This window comes from Nilaparvata lugens, chromosome X (assembly GCF_014356525.2).
Source record: "Nilaparvata lugens isolate BPH chromosome X, ASM1435652v1, whole genome shotgun sequence".
NCBI lineage: Eukaryota > Metazoa > Arthropoda > Insecta > Hemiptera > Delphacidae > Nilaparvata > Nilaparvata lugens.
The window spans coordinates 91,188,592-91,210,179 of record NC_052518.1 but is presented as its reverse complement, the minus strand read 5'-3'; the positions used below and the strand labels follow the sequence as shown (position 1 = coordinate 91,210,179).

The 21,588-nt window shown below is 32.9% G+C and overlaps 1 protein-coding gene across 10 annotated transcripts in view; it reads right to left on the bottom strand.

Moving 5' to 3' along the window:
* Nucleotides 1–21,588, bottom strand: part of LOC111043953 (latrophilin Cirl) — a 166,935-nt gene that overhangs the window by 81,415 nt on the left and 63,932 nt on the right. The window lies entirely within an intron of this gene.

The following is a 21,588-nucleotide window of genomic DNA, read 5'->3' as shown; positions in this document are numbered from 1 at the left end:
AGAGATTTGTCGCAATTGAGATTTGGGTCGAATTTTAGTAGAACATGTATTTTATCTTCCTATCAATCTAATTCATATAAGCCTAATTCAAGTGTAATAATTCAGAGATTGCAAGTGGAATAAATACTATTCATTCCATATAATACATTTGGTGCAATGTCGGATATAATTTTAGTAGCACACCCCGATCATTAGATACTAATGAACGAAACTACTATTCTATGAATGGTGGAGGATGGAACACAAAGAGGACGTCAGAAGCCTAGGTCAAGCAACGACCGCTACTATAAATGAAACGGTAGCTGAGAGCATCAAATAAAAAACCAACAACGTCGGCTGACCTTATTCGACCTGCGCTTGCAAAAATGGCCCGTTTCCTTAGAGAATACCATAGAGAAGTTATTTTGCAAAAAACTCAACATTTACATCTGCTGAATTTCAATAGGGAGAAGTAGAATAGAATAGAATGACTGCCTTTATTTTATACCTGACAGATAAGAAGGGAAGTGTTGGGAATGAGAGTACGAGGTGGAAGAGAGAACGAGAGGAAGAGAAAGAGGAGAGAGTAAGGTAGAGATTATGATATTGAAAATTAATAAATGTTATATAAAATGCGTGCTTCCCACCAGTGAACAAGTTATATACTTTTGCAGGTGCTCATTTTCATTGAATAGTCCATATTGACTCTTATTCTTCTATATCAATCATGTATCTTGTGTGAAAATGGAAATAAATCTGATTTAATTATTACTATTGGAAGAAAATCCAAATTAAATGCTGTAATTCACCAAAAAAGAATTTTCATCTGTAAATCTGATTTGGTTTGAAAAAAATGATGATTGTAGATTATGAATAATTATGATATAGATTATATAAATAATATATTTAAATATGAAGAATCAATAGCACCCTTATTATTGTATTTATTGATAACATAAGGATGTCCTGATAGTGATTCTTTGTATTTGAACGTTTAAGTAGCTTAGCTCCATCAAAATACTTAAAACAGTAATATAGAGTACAACCAAATGTGAAATTATTAAAAATAGGTGATGTAGGGAAAGAATGAAACGAAGAAGAGGAAAATAAAATAATCAACAACAAGGAGAAGAGCGAGAAGAGAAATGAGGAAGCTGAGAAAGAAACAGAGAAAAGGGTGAATTAAATAATTCCCTTTTTGGGCAGAGTTAGGACTCTAGGTCCTCTCTTGTCACACAAAACGAAGTGAGAGGCACAAGAACAGCATTAAAATGACAAAGAAAAATGAGAAGGGAAAATTGAAACTATTCTCTTTCATAGAGAAACTAAGAACATAAACTTGAAGAGGAGTGGAGAGGGAAAGTGCAAGACGTCGGGAGATGGAGAAGAAACAGAAGAAATAACAAGACAAGAATATGTTAATCGAAATTTGGTGCAGTGGAAAAGAGAAAGGAAAGTGAAGAGTATTTTCTTTCATAAGGAGACTAAGATCAAAAACGTGGAAAGAAAAAGCAGAAGACTAGAGAAGGACAATCAGATGAAATAATGACCGGATAGAGTACAAGAAGATGATGATCATCATGGAAATTAAGAGAAAAAGGAGTTTTGTTTTCAGGATACGTGAAAGAGCGAAGTAGAGTTACAAAGAAAATGAAGAGTATTCCTTTTTAAAGGAAGGACCAGATGTAATGGCATATAGCAGAAAGGAGGACAAGATGATGAGGTAGAAGCAGACGCAATACGAGATGAAGTGGAAGAACAAAAAGGAGAGTCTTGGAGGAGAAGGAAGAGGAGGAGTAGGAGGATGGGAATGAGTAGGCAGCAGATGGAGGTGTGAGGAAGAGGATGGGCAAACAGGAATGCACTCTGTCTGTGCCCTAGGTTGCAGGGGCTGGCAACAGCGCACTCCGGGACCGCACAGTTTGGCAACCCTGGGGAACCGGTTACAGCACAAAATTGTTGTAAACTAACAACTACCTCGGTTTCCGCTTTCCAAATGCAATCGCACCCCCTACCATTACAATCACCATATACACACCATCCATACTATCCTGCTATAATAACGGAGCCCAACACTTTTCAAAATTATTCAAAAATTTACCTTGCAGGTAAAGCTAGTCTTGCTCAATGAGCCGTGTCTTTCCATGGTCACATTTCCATGAAACTGGATGAACCGTATACTGTATTAATACAGTAATAATATAATACAGGATATACATAGCCTGTTGAATTGAATTGAATGACTGCCTTTATTTTTCCTAGAGAGCGAAGTTAAGGCGCAGTCAGCCCTCTCTTACACTTAAATCTCTATTACAATATAACAATACAAAAAAAATACAAATAATATGATAAAGAAAAAAAGATATATTCAAACAATATGAAAGAACAAACAATATCTACTGTTTATATGTATTTATATAGTTTCTCTAATGAATTCACTTTTTGTTTTGAATGTGTTTTTGAGTGGAATGAAGAAGTGGAAAACGTCCGGAGAAGTAGAACAAACAGATGAAATAACAAGACAAGAAGATGCTAATCGAAATTTGGTGTAAACGCAACAGTGGAGTGGGGTAAATTTGGTGTAACAACCACATGGCATTCATAACTTTTTCCAAGTGTGGCTTGAAGTCTCTCACTTGAATACTAGAGAATTCGAAGGAAATTGTAAATAAATATGTAGTATTTGATATGAGATGTAGGATTTCCTTCGATTCGTGTGTGAATTCATTTAAAATACTATTGAGTAGGCCTAAAGAAGATGCATTTATTGATATAGACAGTTGAACTTCCTAAAGTGAGGCCATACAGTGTAAAATGGGAAATTCATGTTTAGTTCGACCAGAGACAAATAATGATTACTACAAGTATATTAAGCGGTATATTTACTCTATGGTAATATGTGGTATTGAATTTTCCGGTTAAATTCAATTTTAATCAACTCCAACTTTTTATTCAACTACAAATCATTAACTCATAATTCAACTCCTGTTTTTATTCATCTTTCACTTATGTTTGAAGTTTCTTCAACATATTAAATGAAAATACTACGAAATTGTCAAAAAACACAGATTTGTTGATACTTAGAAAGACCAGTTTCGGTTGTTACACCATTGTCAATCTCTGATGAACACTCTCTGTTCTAAGTATCAATAAATCTGTGGGTTTTGAAAATTTCTTAGTATTTTTATTTAATATGAATAATTACCACAATATCAACTTCTGAACTACAAAAAAAAGTTTCTTCATCATTCTGGATGACAATGATGATGATGATGATGATGATGATGATGATGATGACATAAATAATGATGGGTTTGGTAAGATCTACTCTGCTCCCTCTTCACATAGAACTGAGATGGACCTCTTGCAAAGGTTTTTCTCTTTGCTTCACCTGTATGTATATTCCATGAAAATTCAAACTGTATATTTATGCTAAACTCTTTGATTTTCCACATTCAATATCCTGGTGTGTATCTTTGAATGATGCAAATAGTTCATTTTCAGTTTCTAAATCGTACAATACTTGAGTAATTCCTCTCATTTTCAATGTAATCCTGAAACCACTTTTCATGGATTAACATGATCCTCACATCAAAAGCCCATTTGCAGAATCAGAGTGGGTATCCAGCCCCGAGTGCTAATCTATTAATACCATTCCATTATAATAATATTGAAGCTGAAATTGTATTCCATGCTAAGTGAAATTACAGATATTATATCAGGTGAAAATCCATTAGATAGAAACCAGACACTACGGACATTGAGTGTAATCCTAGCACTATACTCTACAACATGCAAGTACACGGATATAAGCTACATAATACGTTTGGATAATAGGTTTCTACCACACTAAATGGGTAAGACACATGAGAATACATTAACAGGCATATTGCTAGATAATCTCTCAAATATCAACATAATCCAAGTAATCAACTGTTCCATTATTGGGAATTAAATGTAATAATTCTGGATTTTCAGTTAGAAAAATTTAAGCCCAAATTTGCATGGAAAACGTTTTGGTAAGGTGGTATCAAACCTTTATTAATGGAACAATACAAAAAAATGCATAGAACAATTAAACGCAAAAGTATGTTCGTAAAATTTTTTTATTACTCAAGTGACAAGCTGGTAGACAGAACAAAAAACTGCGGTCACAATAATACTGAATGTCGGTTAACCATGAGAAAAACCGCAGCATTCAAACCAAAACAGAGTTTTCCACATGTTGTGAGTTTCAAATATCAAGGAGAATCCTTGATCTCTTTTTCTTTCTTTTTACCGTTAATATTAGAATAGTAAGGTATTGAAAGTCGAACAGAGTATTAACAATTACCAAAATTATAGTGAATAATGCTACGTCTCCTTGAAAATGATGAAAGAGTGACGTAAATCAATAGCATATGTAATAACTATTCACTTTACTCAATACTATAATATGTCTAATTTATAATGAGACTTTATAATATAATCATTTCCAAAACCAGTAGTGACTGAGAAAAAGTAAAAGAAGGGTACTCATGAATAAAAATATAATATATTATGTACCCTTTTAAATTATTCTTTAATAATAATAAGATATTTAATAATAAATAATTTTTAAAACTATTCTTTAATAAATCTCAGTACCCTTTTGAAAAATTTATTTTGTGACAAAATAATTTAAAAGTGTACTGAGATTTATACTTTAATTTATTTTAAAAGTAGCCCTAAAGAAAAAAGACAGTGAAGGGTACTAATCTATTGAATTGAAAAAGTCTCAATTATAATAATATTGAACTATCAGTTAATATGTTGTTTCAGATCTATTTCATTTGATCAATAGGTTTATGGCTGTGAAAAAGCACATCTATTATTTTATTTATCGGACCATTTAATCATGTATATTTTTTATAAAATACTTGAAATTTGAAACAGTTTCTCATTCTCAAACTTCGACAAGTAGTTCTGACATAATTTGAGGAAGTTTTCCTTCATGAAGTACACTAGGTTTGGTCCCGATGGTAAGTTTCAAGATTTAGTGGTTACTACAAGCATGTTTCATTTATGGTGAGACTAGATTCGGCATAGCCACCACCCTCTACATATTCGCTTTACTAGTACTAAAATTATAGTGATATAATTCAATATATTCCATTCATCCGTCTCATTACACACGCACAGTCCTGGAGATCTTTATTGATTGATTCTTTATTACAAATGACAATGTATTGCCAGGCCTTGCAAGACCCATTGCATACTAACACTTAATGGAAACAGATGAAAATTTAACATATTCAGAACAGAGAATAGATATGTATATGAGTAGATAACTTCTAGAAACAAAGAGTAGAACCTATTTGTTAAATAACTACTAATGACATGGATCAAATTAATAACAAATGACATGTTATTAATTTGTTAAATAACATGGAGATCATGAGGGCAATCAACCTCAGTAAAATTCAATATCATGCATAGAAAGCATTAATTCTTATTATTGAGTATGATTATTGACATATTATTAACATCTTTTCAAAATTAGGTTCAGCAAGTTATTTTGAAATGTATTAATATACAGCTTATTCATGCATTAAAACACAGATACGGTTTATGATTATGGGTCTGTGATTAAACTTAAACAATTGATTAATATGTTTGCTATAATATATTTTTCAAGGAGCTAGAAGATAATACAAATCGAGAAAATCATTGGGATTAACATAATAACCATATACGAAGACTACACGATTCTGTACGGTAAAATTACAAGTGTATTCAGAAAACCAAGTTACAAGTGTATTCAGAATATCAAGCGTTGGCTATTTCCCAATAAAATCCGTGAACCTCTCACTTGACCACTAAGGATTGAGAGGATAAAACGCTGCGTTTGAAAGAGGAATTGTTCCGTGGAATATTGAGTAGCCGAATAATTTGGTCAATTTTTGGCCGAATTGCTGTGGCAACACAAGTTGTAACACACTTTATTATTGTTGATAAATGCATTCATCACACAATACGCAGAGCACCGAGTGGAGTACTCAATTATTGTTGCCGAGCAACACACAAAGGTGGTGGGTCGTCTCTTGAGCTTGGAGAGCAGTTCCAGTGTGGAGTGAGAGAGAGTGAGAGAGAGCACACAATGGCTATCATCAATGTTTCGTATTGATTCTTCCGCCGATGTTGGTATAATGTACGATGGGATATATAGCTGGCGCCCACATTCAAGTATATACGTATCCCGATATATATACAGAAGTACGGTTCCATGGCTTCCAGTCGCAGGAGAAAATTTTCCTGTTTCATTAATACGAACTCGGAACTCCCACTTCAAATTGAAAAGGGTGATTTTTTCAGGAAAAGCGAGAATTCCGATCAAGAGGAATTCGAAAAAACGCGGTTAACAAGAGGCCCGTATGTGTAATTGAAATAATTTTTACCTCCGCTTTCACCATTTTGGCCACAGTGGTAGATCTTCTTCATTCATATTCCACTTCAAATGATAAATTACTGAAACATCTTCAATTAGGCCACTGGCGATGATTTTGTAATATGTACTAATTGCTGAACTCTTATCTTTCTTTCTATTGATTAGTTTCATTTGTAGCTCTGTCTGTTTTCCGATTTATTGTGATTGAAAGCCCTTTTGCGATAAAATATTGCCATAAATATTGACGATTAATGAGCAAAAACAATATTGCCCTGATACGAATGTCAAATGACACCAGTGATTGAAACATTTCCGATAAGATACTTTAATGACAATCGTACTTTTGATGAAATATTGAATGTCATACGACGAAATCAAGTTCAATGGTTATCATTATCTACACTACAACAATTCAGCAATAAATTTCTATCACAGATTCTGATATTGAACATCATCAATCAGAAAAAACCAGAGATCTGAAAAGTGTTGAAAGTTAGATTTATTGCTTTAATTCGCAATTTTAAAAAACTTGAACAATGAACACTATTCCAACTTGACAACTGTATCTAGAAAAAAACAGAGATCTGAAAAGTGTTGAAAGCAAGATTTATGGCTTTGATTTTTCAATTTAAAAAAAAAACTTGAACATTCCACACTATACCAACTTGACAACTTTTGTTTGGAAAATAGGTTTCAAAATCTTCTAAACCACTCTGATCTTAAATGAAAATACACCAATTGAATGATAATAATGAAGGAGAGATAGAATTATTACACTTTTCAATATACATTATTTCTAACATAAATGAAATCAATAAGATACTGTACATTCATAATTGAGAATGATATGTATGAATCAATGTATAAATAAATAAATACATGCATATTGCAGTGTTGAATAAGAGAAAACAATAGACTTCAGCTGCGGTCTCAGGTTATATTCCTGTTCTATATCATAATCATAATTTACTTGAATATCAACGATGACAGCAGCATAGAATCATAACATCATTGTATGAGCTATTCACTATCTAATACATTGTATAAATTTACAATATACATGACATAATCATATTATAATACCTTATTATTGTTAGGTACACTTCAAATGTTTGAAATACGAAGATACAGAATAGGTATTGGTATTGTAATAACAGCAATCCGATACACAACGTTCTGGAACACAAAGTCAACCAGTTTTGCAATGCTTTGCCTAGAAGACAACCAGGGAAACAGCGACTTGTTTATCAATTTAGTACCACAGTCTGAATTGATTTATCCAAATTCCATCTATCATCAGAGGGTAGATATTGTTAGTGCATTCAGATATAATTCCTGGAGGCATGAAACCAAAACAAGACCGAATCATGTTCGATCACATGATGAAAAGCATCAAGATCAAGTCAGGACATTGGATAATGTTTGAATGGATCAACAGAGTAACCTCTCATAAGCTCAAACAAAACCTCTGCCACGAACGGTTTGTTCCATAAACAACAACCGCTATGTACTAAAGCCATCGATGAGCTGCCCCAGGCTCTATTGTGTGACCAAATGCGAAATGCCATAACTGATGTAAAATGTCACATCAGTGTCCAATTCGACTGGATTGAGCCTGGTCACTGATCAACAAGCTCATTACTCCACCTTCCTTCGACAATGCGCTTGTGCACTCCATACACCACTGAAGATATTATGGTTATAGCCATGCATAAAATGATACAACACAAAGCGTACAATATACACCTACATAAATAATAAATTTCTGATACTACAGAGGTGTATTCGGTATTTGTGACAAAGGGAGCTTGTACGAGATATTCTCTGTGATTTTGTTCCATTTCATTACCTACATTATTATAATTACAATTTTCAAACACTGGAACTAATTCAAATGAGAGATTCATATGATTCAATGATATTATCTTATTGAAATAACATAGAATATTGATCATAGTTTTCAAACATAATGTTTTAGATGGTGTTTAAGACAATGAAAAATGTCACTATTGCTGTATCCACAATAATTGTTTCGACGTAATTCAATTCAAATTCGAACACTATTTGCAAAGAAACATATTTTAGAGGTTGTTTAGACAGCACTCCTGATAAATATGAACAAATGTAATATGAGTAATCTGGAAGTGAACTGGTTCGAATAAAATTCAAAAACGTTTAATATATCCTCATTTTGACATATTACAAGACTTTCCTAGCCAAAATCAACGTGAAATAATTGTAAATAATAACTGTAAAGGTAAAAAAATTGTACATTACTGAATAAATTAATAATAATGGATATAAAATGAGAAATCCCAAACAATTATCAGAATAACTTTATGTGTTTTTGTGAAGGTGATGTGGTAGATATTCATAATGAATGATATACAATATAGTTACTCGAATAATATATCTTATAAAATATATGAGTTACAGCGATTTTTCTTATTTATTGATAGAATTTTTAATAGATAACGCTTTTTATCTAGTATATGGGAATAAAACTTTATTACAGGGGAAAATTGAGCACACTTATCCAAGGGCATTCATTAATAGTTTATTGATAATAAGGATCAGCTAGTTTACTACTGTATTAATTCTAAAACATTTCACAACACTTTATGTAGTTAGATCATAGATAATCGTGTTTTTCTATTAAAAGTGATGAATCAACATATTTGAAGGTTATTTATAGAAATTTCCCGTTATTGGCTGAACTTTACTATCTACAATAATTATTGTGGAAACCATACAAAAATGCTGAGAGTTCCATTGATAATAACATCACTTTCCCATTTAAAACTGTTAACAATTACTGCTCTCAGCAGTGAATTTTCAATTAAATTATCGGCAATTTTTTGAGCAGCTCATACAATTTCAGGCACACCCATCACATTCCAAACTATTCAATCAATCAAGTATTCTATCAATTTGGTATTATATGAAAAAGGAATTTGCTTTATCAGAACTAAACAATATCCAGTCACAATATTTCAACACCAGTGAGTTTATGCTTTTCAACGATTATAACTTGACTTTCCTATTCAAACTCGTCGAGTTGACAAACTTCAAGATCAACCATTGAGCTTCAAGGGCCAATGAGCTTCAAGGGCGGAGTTTCAGCAATGAGTTCTGTTCATTTGAAGCAGGCAGCTACAGTAGTGTAGCTTCAAATAAGTGTCATTGAACATGGCACACTCATTTCGATCAAGTAGATAATTGCCTTCTATAGTGACATCTTATTTACACTCTTACATTGCCACTTTAATCTCACATCATTGATTGAATAAGAAGCATCCGTGAGGAATGCTGACAGTTCAAAGTGATTCTCACAGTACCAGTTCTAATTGATAGCAATTCAAATCAACACAATTGAAATAAAATTATTGGATTAATGAAACTATTGAAGTACAATTACTGAGTTCTGATTGAAGCTCTCGAATTACAACCGGGAAAGCAGCTTCTAATTAATGCATGACGGGACAAAATTAATATTGAATTCCTGCCATTCAATTTTGAATATCAACACTCAATACTATGCAACCACCAGGGATGAGGCTGGAATCTATCAAATAACACGTAGCTCGATGGATTATTAGTTTTAAAGGCTGGGTTATAATAAGAGCGAACCCGCATAGCTGGCTGGGAGAAACACCCCTAGACAACAAAGAAAGAGAGAGAGGGTACCGCTTTCTCTGTAGTATTCAGAGCCCTGCGATTCAGAGTCCCTTCCCAGCGAAGGGACCTCAGTCACCCTTCTCAGCCCTATGCCCTATCGCTGCCAGCCCTCCAGCTTTTCACTACTTTCAAGAACATCTTATCGATTATCCCTCATTCCGATTACCAATGTGTGACCTCGAAATAGAAGCAATACTACTCTCCGATCAAACTGCAAGTCTTCACCACTAAGTAAAGGATTTTACTACTTGCCACAAACTCTTATTGATTTCCTATTTATCAGAGCAGAAACCTCGGACCTAACTTCAGTCATCGCACAAACAAACACATGGATCTCTCTGTTACAAGAATATCTTCATCCTTATTTATACCTGACCGAAAGGTTAAACTTCCACACAGCATTGTAGCTAACTTTGAAACATCATGCATAAATACTCAAGTTTTATTGATTTATCCTCAACTTATATAAATACTCTCTCACACGGGAGTTCACTCAAAACCTATATCCAACTTCAATGGATGTTAACTTTGTGATCCTGTTCGTAAGATAAATTTCGGAAACATCAATAAATAATTTATGAAATAAATATGACAAACTTAATCTATTTATAGTTCTTATAAGAAATGCCGTACTTCAACCCACTCTATGGAACCTAGTTCACATATAGTTCACGGTTTCCCTAAGCTCATGATAACCTATATTCACGACAGACCTAATTCAAGATACATATAATGACAGCTCTATCAAATAAATATGACAAACTTAATTTATTCATAGTTCTTATCAGAAATAATTTACTTCAGTCCATTCTATGGAACCTAGTTTACCTAGTCATCAGTTTCCCTAACTCATGATACTCTTTATTTACGACAGACCTAATTAATGAGGCATATAATGACAATCTCAATGTAAATGTATTTAAATTTTCAAGACGAATTCTATCTATTCATGCTTAATATGATTTATTCATAATTAATGGCAAAAGCTGAGTTTCCTACTTTATGGAGGACTTAAAGACATGTTTTTCAATGAATTTCATGGATAAAATGAATACACTTTCAAATGAACGGATAGAGTTCATGGCCAACCTAATTTTTCCCCACTCTAGTAGAAACTTACTTAGCACCAATTACAAAATTCTATTATTTGCACGTTTGCAAGCACAAACTTTGCTTGGAAGTTGCGTTGAGCTGACTAACAAGTTGTGGGTCTGACGAGAAGATGGTGAACTGATGGAATATCGCACCAAATTCGATTTGTATGAGAGGGTTAACTGTGAGCATCCAACTTCAGGAAATAAATCAAGGCAGCCGGCATCCATTCAAATTCAATTAGAGTAATTGAAATAAGATTATTCGTGATTTACGATTGATAATAGAATTACGTTTCACGTTTGTCAAATGAGTGAGGATTCTAGTAGGGTGGGTGGCGTGGAGAGACTGTTGACATAACTCAAAACATCTTAATGAAGGACCATGCAAGTTTCACTGGAAAATTATGTTCAAGGCATGAAAAAAGCTTTTATATTACTAAAAAATATCATTATTTGAAAAGCTACGAAAATTCACTAAAAAAATATGTTTGAAAAGGTTTTCTGCACAATTGTGTACTCTAAAAAGTGTGGAGTCGTCCCTTACCAAGTAGATAAGAAGTAACAATTATGATGTATGAGTTACACCACGAGCTAAGAGGATAAGAAGAGAACTTCTTCAACAAAGTCCTTCCTTTTTCTTCGTTATTTATTCATTTTTTACTTCACTTTCCTTTCAATTTTATTGGAAAAAATTTGTTAAATAAACATTTAAAACATGAAAGAAAATCTTCAATATTCATTATTATCCTCTTTCTACTCAGAGATTGTCTGTAAGCAATCAGAGTCTATGAAGTTAAAGTTTGATCTCTGATCAATGCAATTCATCTGTGAGATTATCAAAATCCACGCGCTTAGCGGGATTCCAACCCACGACTGGGTTGAGCTTACAGTAAATATAGCATTTTATTCAAAATGTATTTTGTATGGATGAAATGAATGAATGAATTTATTTCCCAAAAACAAAATACAAAAAATAAATGTAAGTATATGATACTGCACTCAACTAAAATACATACATAAAAATTGAGGAAATGATAATTTATTTAATTACAAATGATATCCTATTCATGATATTATGAATAATAGGTAAAATGAAGATTTAATTTATGCTCACATGCATAAAAATAAATAGTATTTTAGATGGTTCCATAGAAATTAAAAGGATTTGAGAGGACAACTGATTCCAATAAACCAAGTTATATCTAATAAATTAAGTTTCTCATGAATTTTGCTACACATAAAGTTGCGTACAGACTTGAGCGCCACGAACACATGCATTTCATTTTTCATGAGCTTCTTATATCTGTACTTTACTGTTTCTGTACAAATACAGATATAATCAGCTGATGAAAAGTGAAATGCGCGTGTCCACAGCTCAAGTCTGTACGCAGCTTTATGTGTAGCAAACTTATGCTATCTTTGCTCTATTCTCAACCCAGTCGTGGGTTGTAATCCCACTAAGCGCGTGGATTTTTCATCATCTCACAGACGAATTGCATCGATCAGAGATCAAATTTGTATTTTTTATTAACGTACACTCATGTTATATTTTCTCTATGATATCAGTCTATCGGAAGTTGGTAGCGCTTCATCTCACTGCGCTATCACTATCTTGGATTGCACGATTAAATCTTCTTGAAGAATATTAATCTTATTTTGAGATAAAAAGTCGAGTAGTCGAGTAAGATGCAGTGTTGTTTACGTGAAGCCGACCACCCACATGATAGGATGATAGCAGCAGACTATCGGATTTGGCGCCCCGAAATACTTATTGTTCGAAAAAATCTGCAATTATTTTTTCGTAAAACAAGGTTCGAGTTCGCTGATCAAGTGGAATGTGCCGAGATTGCAGTTTGCTAAGGCGCTAACCAGTTATTATAGAGCGGCAGTGAGAGGGAATGAGGGGCGGGTGCAAGGGAGAAATGAAGACAGAGCTAGCTAGAAAGAAAGACGCAGACAGTCAAGAGAAATGGTTTTTGTGCTGGTGCGCCGCAGCTGATTACAAAGTAGCTTGTAATTAAAGTAGTAGAATGATATTAATTATGTTCCCCCAAGGCTTTAATATAAACGCACTTCACTAGTTTGAACAGCTTTTGAACACAGTAACATTTCACCTTTTTCAGACAGAATATTTTCTCAACCACTTCCCAACTCTGTCACTCAAGACTACTTCTACTTCTGTCCTTTCCATCTTTTTATTTTTCTTCTTTCCTCATGATTTAAGTTTATTTATATAGAGTTGATCTATTTATTACAGTGAGTTATTATTCTTCCTACAAGAAACTGTTCTCTTTCCTCTCCAACTACCTCGTCTCTTTTTCCAATTCTATTCCGTCTTCTTCACCTCCTTCTTCGTTTACCATCTTCGCATTCTTCTTAAGCGATATTCTATCCATAATTTATTAATCTCCACAAATCATCTCCACTCATCAAGTACTTACATCGTAATACCTTTTTTCTCAATATAATTTCATTTCCAGAGGTGAGACTTTCTATAATTGTTCTTAGTTTTTCTTAAAATTTTGCATTCAAATTCAATTTTAAATATGTGTTTTTCTTTTTCATTAATTTCAACCTCACCCTAAGTTCTGTTGCTAGCATGATCTTTATTTTATTAATTATCATACTTATTTTGTTTGCTACAAAAATAATTAAAGATATTGGACTTAAATGGCATCTCCCACATAGAAACTTCTCGGGAGTGTCTTTCCTCAGTAAATTTAGAAATTATATTTAGAATAGTGTTGCAAATGAATAATTTTATAAATTACGTGGAAGCTATGTTTTTGTTTGTAATTTTGTTTACTGATAAATAGATAATCACAATCTCCTACTTCATATTCGTATTATCCTCTTTGTCACCGCATCTTTTTTCTTGTTGCTCTTTCTCCTCTAATGTTCTCAACTAAATACTCTCCATTCTATTCTTCCTACACCACCCCATCCCCCCAATCATTCAATACATAACCCCCCCCCACAATCATTCAACTTCTGCTTCTACATGCTCATTTATATTCATTTAAGTTTACTCCACTGTTATTCTCTATTTCTCTCTTATTCTTATGCTTCTACATGCTCATTTATATTATTCATTTTCATTTAATTCTTGTACCTTCCCTTAACGACTTCTCCACTGTTATTCTCTATTTCTCTCTTATTCTTATGCTTCTACATGCTCATTTGTATTATTCATTTTCATTTAATTCTTGTGCCTTCCCTTAACGACTTCTACACTGTTATTCTCTCTTATTCTTATGCTTCTACATGCTCATTTATATTATTCATTTTCATTCAATTCTTGTACCTTCACTTAACGACTTCTACACTGTTATTCTCTCTTATTCTTATGCTTCTACATGCTCATTTGTATTATTCATTTTCATTTAATTCTTGTACCTTCCCTTAACGACTTCTACACTGTTATTCTCTCTTATTCTTATGCTTCTACATGCTAATTCATATTATTCATTTTCATTCACGTCTTGTACTTTCCCTTAACGTCTTCTCCACTGTTATTCTCTCATTCTCTTATTATTCTCTCATTTTCTTATTCTCTCCTTAACTTGTTCACTTCTCCTTTCGTTTTCTATTTTCTCCTTCTCGTTTCATTGAGTCTTCTTCTCTTTTCGACGGTTATTAGTTCCTTTCGTTTTAATTTTTTTCCTTCTCGTTTCGTTGAGTCTCCTTCTCTCTATTAGAAAATTATTCGTTCCACATTTTTCTCGTGCTATCAACGAATTGAATGGGTCGATAATGTCAATTCTATTCAGTTGGAAGAGCGATGCATTCAATCCAAGTTGGTTCATCTTCTTCTTCGAATTGACAATGCTGTTGGAACAATGGGTTCATTAAAGACCAAAGGGATCAGATGGTTGTGCCATGTGGAGAGGTTGAATAATAACACAGGCATCCCGAAATTAGTTGAAAGACAAAGACAATAATAGGGGGAGAGAGGGAGAGTGAGAGAGAGAGGCAAACGACGGATATGATAAAAGGGAAGAAGTGGAGTTTTGATCGTTGATGTGGGCTACAATAAAATTGGATTCGAATTGCTAAAGGAAATGATAGCTCCGATGGAAAGGAAAGCTCACTGATAGTGTTGTGGAGTGAATACAAAATATGAGAAAATATAATATTCAGAAAAACTGTACCTCGAACAATAATTTTTCCACTGTTGCTGGTGAGATGTTGTGATATCTATCCATGAAGAAAACACTGGGTTGTTGTCAAAAATATCATTTATTTAAATATTACTTACCTAATAATTGAGTGATATTTTTGACAACAACCCAATGTTTTCATAATAAATTTTTGAAATAAGCAGTTCGGCTATATAATGTATATGAAATAAATGTGACTATTGAAGAGAAAAATAAAACTGCAAATAGATAACCTATCATATGAAAGTAACAACACATTTAAATTACAATCTATGTTGAATGAAAAATACTTGATATTATCAGAATTTTTTTATAAAGGCGTTCATGCCCTTGACCAATAGCAGTACTTGCCTACTAGTATAAATTCGGCTGCTCTTGTATTTAGTTTTAGTTTATCAGAGATTGACAATGGTGTAATAACCGAAACCGGTCTTTCTAAGTATCAATCTGTGGTTTTTTGACAATTTCTTAGTCTTTTTCATTTAATTATCAGAATCACTGATGTATTGGAATAATTTGATATACTAGTTTCAGCTGTTACACAATCATGAATCTGTGGGAAACTGAAAGCTTAAATCTTTTCTTGCCAAGCGTCGGCTTAAAAATAGTGACATGCGTAGAAGATAGTCAGTCAGCTGCAGAATATTTAATAGCACGCATTAGGCAGTACAGGGTTTGACAATTTCAAGTCATTTCTATTTCTATTTAATATAAATATCTAGCACAACATCATCTTCACAACAACACAGAAAGACAATACATTTTACACATGGAAATTACTGAGATATTGCAATTATTCAGATGCTAATAAATTAATTATTATTAAACGATAATAATGATTATTTAATTTGGATTTTCGTTTAATAATAATTATTAACAATACAGTTTGTTAGGTCGGAAAACCTTGATGAATAAAATGCAGATGACACTGCATTGGCATATTGTGATCTGGATGGCCCCAATTTGGTAAGATTAATGCAGGATGATTTGAACAAGCTGTTGCTCTGGTTTAGACACAATAAGATTCAGCTCAATCTTTCAAAAACAAAATACATGCTGTTTACACTATCAACATCATGGACATTGCCTTCTGCACTGAAGTTTCATGGTAGCTGTGTGAGTCATGACTGTGACTGTGAGGTGGTTGGTCAAACTGACTCATTGAAATATTTGGGTGTGATTGTTGATGAAAAACTCACTTGGTCTCATCATATTACTGATATAAAAAGCCATCTGCTGTTAATACTGAGGAAGTTCTACTTTTTGAATAAATTTCTCCCTATGAGTGTCCTGAGGCAGCTATATTTTGCACTTGTCGATTCAAAAATCAGCTACGGTATAAATTGTTGGGGCTCCACTTACATTAGTCACTTGAAGCCCTTAATAACTATACAAAAATCCATAGTTCGTGCCATCAAGAAGGAGGGTAGATATGAACATTCTTTTCCTATTTTTCAGAGTCTCAGATGCTTGCCTCTCAGATATATCTTTGTTTTCAAGGTATTGTATATGTTTTATGTTATGTCTGGAAACTGTGGTCATGCGTTGTTCAGGGATGTTCCTAGTTATCAAACTAGGAGAGTGACATCTGATTTACTAAGACTTCCTAAATCGTATACCACTTGTTTCCAGAAATCGTTTGTATTTCGCGGCCCTAAGTTTTTCAACAATATTCCTCTTGAAATTAAGAGAACACAAAATCGACTTGTTTTTAAAACAAAAGTTCTTGGATGACTTAGAGGTATTATGCCTGACTATCTAGAGACCTTATTCAATGTGGTTTCTTAGTTAAAATACTCTGATAATGGTGGCTATGCATTGGCTAAATGAGCTGGAATTGGAGAGTGAGCATGGTTAGTGTGAATGTGTGAGTGATTGGTTGCTAATTTTTCTTTCTTTCTTCTTTTTATATTTTTCTACTTCTCTATAAATTCATAAATTATCAGATATTCATTCCTGCTCGCAGACGTAGAGTTTTGTACTCTCAGCAAGCAGTATTTTTCTATCCAAATTCACAAATTAGTCCTGGTTTAGCATGTTCGAATTCTTGTCTGATGCTATTGTTTAATAAATTAGACTTTTATGTACTTTATAAATTATTAACTTATTACTCTAATATTGTTAAGCTGTATTATTTTTTCTCAAAATTTGTAAATATTGTGAATTGGATTGCATAAAATTTGAATTTGAATTTGCATTTGAAATGTGTTTGAGTTTTGGCTTACATTATTTGTGAGCAATAAATCAGAACTTCAAAGGAATAAAATGTGAATTTTGTTTTTAAAATTAGTAAAAATCATACTAAAGTTAAAATTTGAATGAATTATATAATAAATTCAATCAATCGGATTCCACGTGCTTCTTCATTATTCAAATAACCTCTGTTAACACTGGAAAGAACAGCTGTTTTTCTGAGATGTATATCAAATGACAATCTCTGTAAGTTCATGATATACTAATAGCTTCTAAATATCCAATAAATAATTATTTTAGGCACCCAAAAACTGGTTGAACGATTGGAATGGAGAAACAGTATCAATGAAACTACCGATTATTTTTTTAAGAAAGCAATATTACGAAAACGCAATAATGTTATCAATAAAGCAAGCAGTTCCACTGAAGCTCGCCACAAAGATAATGCAGATAATTACCATGAAATGATTCCGTTATTTTTTATGTGGTGACCCGCTTTAATCCGAAGGTTGGAGCAGAAAGGTCACCGTCTAATTTTATGACAAATTAGCGGGGAAGATTCGCTCACAAATGCCAATTTTATCATCACTACTAAGAAATTGAGAGTCAAAATGTAATAAAAAAGCTGTATTTTATTTAATAACATTTCATGGAATCACTTATTCAATAAAAAAGGACAATTTGTTTTGTTGAATAGAGATTGCATTATCTATTAAGAATTTATTGGTGCTATATTTAACAATAGGCTATCATTACATAACTCATGTTCAGTGATTAGGAATTTGTAATAGAAGTTTTGTAATTGAAATATTGACTTTCAGTTGAAACACTTTTATGAGAGAAAACATGTGGCTTCCGACCAAGGAATAAAGTATTTAAGAAACAAGAGAATACAACAGTATTAATAATAGAAGAACACCAGTTACGAAGGTTGAAGAATAAATTGAATTGAAACAAATGAGAATTATATATCGATCAAATTATGTTAATGGGTAAACACAAAAATTAATCTTATGGAATGAGCACTCAAAAGGAATCTTGAAATGCAGTTCTCAATTCGTAAGTTTCCAGTTGCAATGGTGAAAGGGCACAATAAAAATATAAATACTATATTGATCATTGTTATCGCATATTTTATTGTGGTTACCCAGACTGATTCTTATTCAAACTTGATTCATTCACTTTCACAGCCTGGGGCTCGATTTGCTTGTTAATAAAAAATGAATGAAGTAATACTGTAAGCTTTATCACGTGTTGATTATTTTCATTATGTAAACTGTATAAAAATGAGATTGAATAGTTCATACATGTATGTGTTTCAATTTCACTTATTTTACACTCACTATCCATATCCCTGAGTGATTGGTAATGTTTAACGAGTTAACCAGTTCGGTAAGCAAAACACTGATTTATGGGAGAAGGCTTGTGGATATCAAGGTTAGATCATTGGTCTGAAATTATCCTTTTACATTGGAAAACTTTGCAAAACCATTGACAGTCACTGTAAACGTTATACTGGGCTGAATAGAATGCTATTGGTAACAAAAGAGCGGTTAGCAATCCAATAGATACACTTTTCATTATAGATTTTGCAAGAAATACTTTGATATGAATGAAATAGTAAAATAAGTGAAAATATTTGTGACCCTTCTCTTAGCATTGTAACAGAACCGCTTGAGAAGACCTTTCCTCGTTTAAAATGACTTTGTCCAAGTTTGGGTTGTTAAGGAAGTGATATGATTGAGAAGGAAATTCCAAAAAAATATATTGACTATAGAGAATAGAAATTATTATCTAAACCTAGTCGGTGTCTTGAGAAAACAAAAAGGGTACTACTCTATTAAATTGAAAACTATCAAGTATCCCTAGAAACCTTAATCATATATATATATATATACATATAATCACATTTTTGACTTGTGCAACTTACAAAGGCCTAGAAGTTGTGCGACTTACAAAGGTAATTCTGCACGTTAAAAACCCATTATTATTCTGTATATTTAGACGTGTTCTAATTTGTCTATTTGTACAAATAAAGGTATTTATTGTTATAATTAGATTCACGTTTTAAAGTGAGTAGATTACATAGAGGACATTCATTTTTCAAAGGAATTGGAATAATTTTCTTGGCAAATTTGAGCGGCGCTTTTGACAGTGGGTTCAAACTACAGAGAATAGAATAGGAAGTTGTATTGAGTTCTATTCTCTCTGGTTCAGACTAGTAGTTATGATTGGTTATCAGGTACCTTGATTGACGTTTACATACCCAGCCGCTTACATAACAATATTGATTATACAGAGGAACACATTTACCAGTACCAGTATAATTTTGATAGCTAGGTGTTGCCTGTGTGATCTGATCTTCGATCATTTGTAAGATCTGTAATGACTGATCAAAGATCAAACGTTGATTGACGTCTGTACGCCAATTACACCGGAACAAGTGCACTATTACCCGAGTGTTATAGCCAGGGGGTGACGAAAATAGCCTTCCTCGTGTAAAATAGGTTTGTCCAAACGTGTAAAGTAATGGAAAGTGAGACACGATTGGAAAGGAAATTCCAAAAACCCGAGATGAAATTGAACGATAAGACTGGATGGTATTTTAGCATATCGTGCAGTCCCCACAGACCCGCCTTTCTCATAACTATAATGAAGGGGATTCGTCGCTGTGTAGGGAAATGGGGCTACAGCTAGTTCGCGTGGTACCCCCCACATTAGCCTACCTTCTCGTGTTGCCGGCACTTTTCTTTGCTTTTTAATTTCTTAGTTCGTTCAGTAGCACCAGAAAGACATGACTGTACTCTCTCGGCTACCCTGTGTCTACGCCCCTCTCTCGCACCCCCATACAATATTCATAAATGCTGCTATTCGATGTGCCTAATTCTGGCGTCCCCAAGGCTAGCTCACCTACTATTTCAACCCGACTAATAACAATGATTTATAAAAGTTTGCAGCCAGAAGTGGAGGAAAGATGATAGGGGAATAACCCCATACACTCGTGACTGCAAGTCACACCACTAACTCCGATTCATAGCAATTATTATTCAATTACACCGATCGACGTATTAATTTTTATTACTTGACCACAAAGAGTGTAAGCCTACAATGAAATTTTTATTCATCAATCGACTACATCCATCAATCAACAGACGTCAGACATTCCAGTGACTTAGTCATTTCATCATTTACCCTACATTCAATGATGATTTATAGACTATATAATAGATTCATATAATATGATAGACTACACTACTGTATAAAGATTATAGATTTATAACTCAGACGTCTTAAATTCCAGTGACTTCGTTTCATCATTCACCCTACATTTAAAAATATCAAAAAATTTCATCAATCACTAATCAATTATGAAAATCGAAAAATGAATTACTAGCCAACTGTAGGCTGAATACTTATCAAAGAAAGTGTTGATTTCTTCATAATGGGATTAATTACCAATGAGTAATAGAGAAAAGTGATGGCTTATATCAGAGAAAGTGTAAATGTCATCATTAATTACACTACTATTTCAACCAAGTAATTCTGCTGAGAGCTCTTGGAAGAATCATAAATGATAAAGTGTAAAAATAGAAGTCTGGAATCTAGAAAAATTCATTACATCATCCACTCTTGTTCTATTACATCATTCAAAGTACTCTTCTATCATATACAATAAAGACACTAGACACTATTCATATTATTGATTATAAAAATTATACTTATCTTCATTTTTTGTAATACTAAGATTACCAACCTGATTCAAAAAGTACCAACGGAATCTATTTTACTTTGTTCAATTCTTTGTGATAATTGCCTGCTCTAGAACATGGGTTTCCCATAGTTGAGTAGGTTAATTTCCGAAAAAATGCAATTTATTTATGTTTGTAGTAAATTTCATATATTGTATTTTTGAATATTATGGACATTTTATTGATTAGATAGCTTATTTTTATATTAATGTATATTAATGGAAATAATTTCATTTATGGAAAATAAATAAACAATTATCATCATATATTAATATTAATATCATTAACTAAACTTATCTATATTATGTCTGTTATTACCTTTTTCTCTT